General features: G+C 46.3%; 1 pseudogene; it reads right to left on the bottom strand.

Moving 5' to 3' along the window:
• Nucleotides 1-1,327: 1,327 nt before the first annotated feature.
• LOC118616954 lies at nucleotides 1,328-3,915 on the bottom strand (annotated as a pseudogene).
• Between the last annotated feature and the right edge of the window lie 2,085 nt (nucleotides 3,916-6,000).

Below are 6,000 nucleotides of genomic sequence, written 5' to 3'. Positions count from 1 at the left end.
CCGTGCGCGCCTGCGCTGTCGCGCCCGGCATGCCCCGCCCCCCACTCTTGACCACACCTCCAGACCCGCCCCCTCCGCTCTTGGCTTCCACGCCCCGCCCCGACCTGGTCTCTGCGGCTGAGATCTAGATCTAGAGGGCTGGGGCTAGTGTGAAAAGGTGCACCTGCAAAGGAAGAGGTCAACTACTAACCCAGGAGACCCAGAGATCCGGGAGAACTGATGATGGGAGAGAAATCGAGAAAGGCAAGGGGTAGGGGAAGATCAAAGTAGGTATTGGACCAAATGAGGTTGGTGATCACCTAAAGAAAAATTTGAAACTAAAGAAACTGGAGGCCCCTGCCTAACACTCTCCCTTTTGTCCTCTGCCTTGCGTACCATTATTGGTCCCATTTTATTCCCTGGAAAGATCAGAGTGGCATAAATTATTGACTTTCAGAAGACTGAGTAACACAATCAGCAAAAGGTAACACTTTCAAAAGTTTGGGAGAAGTGAAGTGCTTCCATAAAGCAGTGTTTGACTTCTATTTTAAGTATTTCATGAAGCCCTGGAGATCTCTGATAATTTTCTTTTCTTTTTTTTTTAATCCTCACCCGAGGACATTTCTGCATTTATCTTCAGATAGAGCGGAAGGGAGAGAGGGAGAAATAGAGAGAGAAACGTCGATGTGAGAGAGACACATTGAGTGGTTGCCACCCACACAACCACAGCTGGGGCCAGGGACAAACTGCAACCAAGGTACATGCCCTTAGCGGGAACCGAACCTGGGACTTTCTGGTCCACTGGCCAACGCTCTAACTGCTGAGCCAAATGGGCCAGGGCTCTCTGATAATTTTCTACAAACACATCATTGAATTTCGGAACCTGATTCCTTGACAATCATTCACTATGGTAACCTGATGGAAAACACTCACTGGGTGTACTAGACTGTGGTATCTTGAGGGACCTTCTATACAAAGTCTGGGTCATCTGACCAGAAACTGATCTTTCTGCCCAAATACTTAGCTATTTCAAGCTATAACACACAATTTCCTCCTCTTGGGATGCTTTCTGCCATTCACCATAAAACCTTAAGTTATCACATCTATGTGCTAAGGTCACTTTGTTTATAAATCAGTTATGACCTTTCTCAGATTATTTTACAGTTATTTATTTATATGTCTGTCTGCCCCGACTAGACTTTGGACTCTTGCAAGACAAGGACTCTATTTTACTATTTTTTCTATTACCAAACCTAGGACATTTACTCAATAAATGTTTTTTCTGTTGTTGTTTTTTCAGGGGGAAGAGAGGCAGCTGCCTTTATCGGAGGCCATGGGTTACCTGGCTTCACTCAAAGGCCATACACTTGATCTTGAAGTCACCTTCTGCTGACAGGTAGTTGATGGCCTCCAGGTTGAGGCGGTTGGGGAACTTGAATGTGTACCCATCTGGCAGCTTGATGGTCAGGTCTGCCTGGTCGAAGGAGATGCACACCTCTGTGACACTTCCAGGCTGGAAGGGGAAGGCAGACTCCCGCTGCTCGGCCCCCAGCCTCCGCCATCCTTGCTGTTACACACAATGGTGTTGATGTCTCCATGTATATTGAAGCCAGGGTTGAAGTGCAGGCACACATTGTTGTCATCTTGGCCCAGGTTCAGAGCGTTGGGTGCCAACTCGCCCCACACTCGAGGCACTCCCCAAGTCTGAGATTCAGGTTGCTGGTGACCAGACCACAAGCTATGACTGAGGACAGGAGAATGGTCCTGAGGACTGCAGCACCAGCTGTCGAAGGCTCCACCCGAGAGATCACTCAATAAATGTTTAAAAGCATTGTATCAGTTTATCGGGGACTATTTGTGCTAGGCAAATTCTCAGGAAATATTTTTATTTTACTTATTTTTATTATTTTTATTTATTGATTTGAGAGAGAGAGAGAAATCAATTTGTTGTTCCACCCATCCATGCACTCATTGGTTGATTCTTTATTTTAAAAATATTTTTATTGATTTTTTTTAAAGGGAGAGGAAGAGAGAGAGAGAGACATTGATCCTCTGCCTCCCCTATGCTCTGCCTCCCCTGTGCACCCTTCCTGGGAATCCAACCCAAAACTTTCTGGTGTGTGAGATAACACTCCAACCAACTGAGCCACCCAGCCAGGGCAAAATCACTCTTTTTTTTGGTATGTGCCTCTAGCGGGAACCGAACCCGGGACCCTCTGGTCCACAGGCCGATGCTCCAACTGCTGAGCCAAACCGACCAGGGCAAAAATCACTTGTTTTTAAAAATATTTCAGTCTAGTATCTGGGCTGCACAGTGTCATCTCAATTTGAAAGAAGCTATATACAATACAGACTATCTAATATATTGAGCTAAGCAGAACAGGCTATAGGGAATAAATACAGCTTCCCCCAAAGTGCACCTAAGCAGAAAATTTAGTTTCAAATGTTTACAAGAAATATATCTATTTTTAACAATGAATTTGATTAAAATTATAAAAAGCTAAAAATATCCTTACTAGCCAGAACTTACAGCTAAGAGCTTGTTCCAGGTCATGGAGTAAACACGGTGACACAAGATTTCTGACTCCCGGCTTAAGTGCTCGCTCTTTTACTGCACTTTAGGGTAGTTCTGAAAACCAGTAGGACAATTGGAAATTAGCTGTTATAATAAGTAATCATGCAAATATACATCTTTTTTCTTTTTAAAAAATAATTTTTCTTTATTTATTTTAGAGAGAGAGGAAGGGAGAGGGAAAGAGATAGAAACATCGATGAGAGAGAACATTGATTGGCTGCCTCCTGGATGCCCCCCACTGGGGATCAGGCCCACAACCTGGGCATGTGCCCTGACTGGGAATTGAATGGGAACTGAACCGGCGACTTCTTGGTGCATGGGTCGATGCTCAACAACTGAGCCACACCAGCTGGACTAAATATACATCTTAAGTTGCCTCTCCTTTTATTTATTTATTTATTTATTTATTATCCTCACCCGAGGACATTTTTCAATATTTTGTTCAAATAGAGTGGGAGGGAGAGAGAGAAAGAGAAACATCGATGTGAAAGGGACATATTGAGTGGTCGCCACCCACATGACCCAACCAGGGCCGGGGACGAACTACAACCAAGGTACGTGGCCCCAGAGGGAACCAAAGCCCGTCTCTCCAGACCTTAGGCCGAGGCTCCAACCGCTGAGCCAAACCAGCGAGGGTAAGTTGCCTCTCCTTTAAATAGCCAAGGAAACAGATACAGTTGTCCCTCGCCACTTTGCGCTTCAAATTTTGCGGCTTCACTCTATCGCGGTTTTTTCAAATATATTCATTAATAAGTTAATTGATGCCCTGGCCGGTTTGGCTCAGCAGTTAGAACGTCAGCCTGCGGTCCAGAGAGGACCAGGTTTGGTTCCCGCTAAGGGCACGTACCTCGGTTGTAGTTTGTCCCCGGCCCTGGTTGGGCCCTGTGGGTGGCAGCCACTCGATGTGTCCCTTTCACATTGATGTTTCTCTCTCTCTCTCTTCTTCTCTCTCCCACTCTACCTGAACAAAAAATGGAAACATGTCCTCGGGTGAGGATTGAAAAAAAAAAAGTTAATCGAGACAGTGAAAATAATACGGCATGTGCTCTGTTGTCTGAGTCAATTATACACCCCTGTATTACAATTACAATTAAAATTACTGTACATATGGACAGTAGGCCTATGTATTCGAGCACCCCCCCACAAATTCTTCATTGCCAGGTGCAACTACTCGACCACTCCTTGTGTGTGGGGAATAACTTTATTCCAAAAAATCGGGTGTGATGAAACCAGGCCAATCAGAGCATGCTGTTCACTGATTGGCTATCCTATCCTATCCTATCCTGGCCACTGAATAGCTCAGCCTCATGCAAGTTTGTTTCTCTCATACAAGCTTTTACATCACTAGGCATCGGAAGCATCTTTGCTTTTGCAAGTGTTTGCGATTTCTGAGAACTTTTATCTAAGCCCCACGATGGCTCCTAAAGGCGCTGCTTCTTCTAAGCCTTCTGACGATGAAACTAAGCACTGGAAGAAGATGCTTACCAGCCAGGAGAAGGTGAAACTCTTGGATATGATCAAATATGGCAAGAAAATCATGGAGATTGCCCACTATTACGACTTGAATGAGTCTACCATTCGCTCCATCCATAAAGATGAAAAGAACATCCGTGTAATGGTTACTGTCTCTTTCAACAAGGAAGCAAAGTGCATCGTAATAAGTTCATAGTGAAAACGGAGTCTGCCCTGGCCGTTTGGATCAGCGACCGCCGCAAGAAAGACATTCCGTTGGATTCGCTGGTCATCCGAGAGAAGGCGAGACAGCTCTGTCAGCGCTTTATGGCAGATGGACCTCAACCAGGACCCTCTTCTGCAACGTTCATGAATTTCATATCAAGAAAGGGTTGGTTCGAGAAGTTCCAGAAGAGGTATTATCTGAAGAGTTTCATTCTCCATGGAGAAGCTGCCCCTGCTGACCAGCATGCAGCAGAGGACTACGTGAACAACACATTCCAGAAGATCCTTGAGGAGGGTGAGTATCATCCAGAACAGGTGTTCAATACGGACAAAACAGGACGGTTCTGGAAAAGAGTGCCTTCCTAGACACTAATTTTCAAGGATGAGGCCAAGGTCCTTGGCTTCAAGGCAAATAAGGATCGTGTGACTATCGTGATGTGTGGAAATGCTGAGGGATTTTTGCTCAAGCCTGCCCTTATCTACTAGGCCAAGAACACTCGGGCCCTGAAGAATAAAAACAAGAACCTGCTGCCAGTGCATTGGATGCACAACAGCAGGGGCTGGATCACGAAGCAGCTGTCATTGAACTGGTTCCACGAGTGCTTCATTCCCCAAGTCAAGGTGTAGCTCATGGAGAAGGGACTTGAGTTTAATGTCCTTCTCCTCATGGACAATGCTGGAGGTCATGCGCAAGACCTATCCTACAACGGTGTGTGGATCGAGTTCCTTCCTCCCAACACCACTTCGCTGATCCAACCCGTGGATCAAGGCATTATTCATGTGTTCAAGGCCCTCTACACACAAAACACCCTGCAGCACCTCATCGAAGGCATGGACCTTGAGGAGAACTTCTTGCTGAAGGAATACTGGTGGCAATATACCATCACAACCTGTCTGAAGAACATCCAGGACGCGTTGAAGGACATAAAGACGGAGACCGTGAAGGCCAGCTGGAAGTTGTTGTGGCCTGAAATTGTCCACGACTACAGAGGATTCACCCCAGAGGATATAAGCAACTCTGCAGTGGACAAGGCAGTTAGGCTAGCCCGGATGCTGGGAGGAGAAGATTTCGCGGATATGATCCGCGATGATGTGGATGAGCTGCTGGAGAAAAATTCGGATCCCTTAACTGACGAGGATCTGGTGGAGATGACTAAGTCTGCGAGTGAGGAGGAGGAAGAGCAACCAGAGGTTCCTGGGGGACAAGAAGAGGAAATTGGCCCTATGATTGAGCATCTCTCGCAAGTTGTGAGAACTGTTAAGGTAGTACAGGACATGATTGGCGAATGGGACCCACAAATGATGCATGCATTGCGGTTCCGGAATGCACTTGATAGAACGATAGAACCCTACAAAAGCCTTCTCACGCATATGAAAAGACAGCGCCAGCAACTGCCTATCATGATGTTCTTCAGCCATGCACCCAGACACCCACTGCCTGCTCCTAGTACTCCTTCAGCGGAAGATGACGATGACTGCTGAAAATACTGCATCACCTGAAGACTCTCCTACTGAGGTGGTGCCTTCAGAGGAGCAGTAGCCTTGCTCTTCTTTGCTGTGCAGTACATCTCTTCATCTTCATCAATTTATCATCAAGTTGCACTATTTTCATAGGTTAGTGGTTGTGTGTAAGAACTGTGTGTGTGTGCCTGGCTGGTGCGGCTCAGTGGTTGAGCATCAACCCATGCACCAAAAGCTCAGGGGTTCAATTCCTGGTCAAGACACATGCCCAGGTTGTGGGCCCAATCCTTAGTAGGGGTCATGCAGGA

Source organism: Molossus molossus, unplaced genomic scaffold (genome assembly GCF_014108415.1).
Source record: "Molossus molossus isolate mMolMol1 unplaced genomic scaffold, mMolMol1.p scaffold_m16_p_5, whole genome shotgun sequence".
NCBI lineage: Eukaryota > Metazoa > Chordata > Mammalia > Chiroptera > Molossidae > Molossus > Molossus molossus.
Note: the sequence above shows the minus strand (reverse complement) of the source record. Positions and strands in the feature narration are given on the sequence as shown.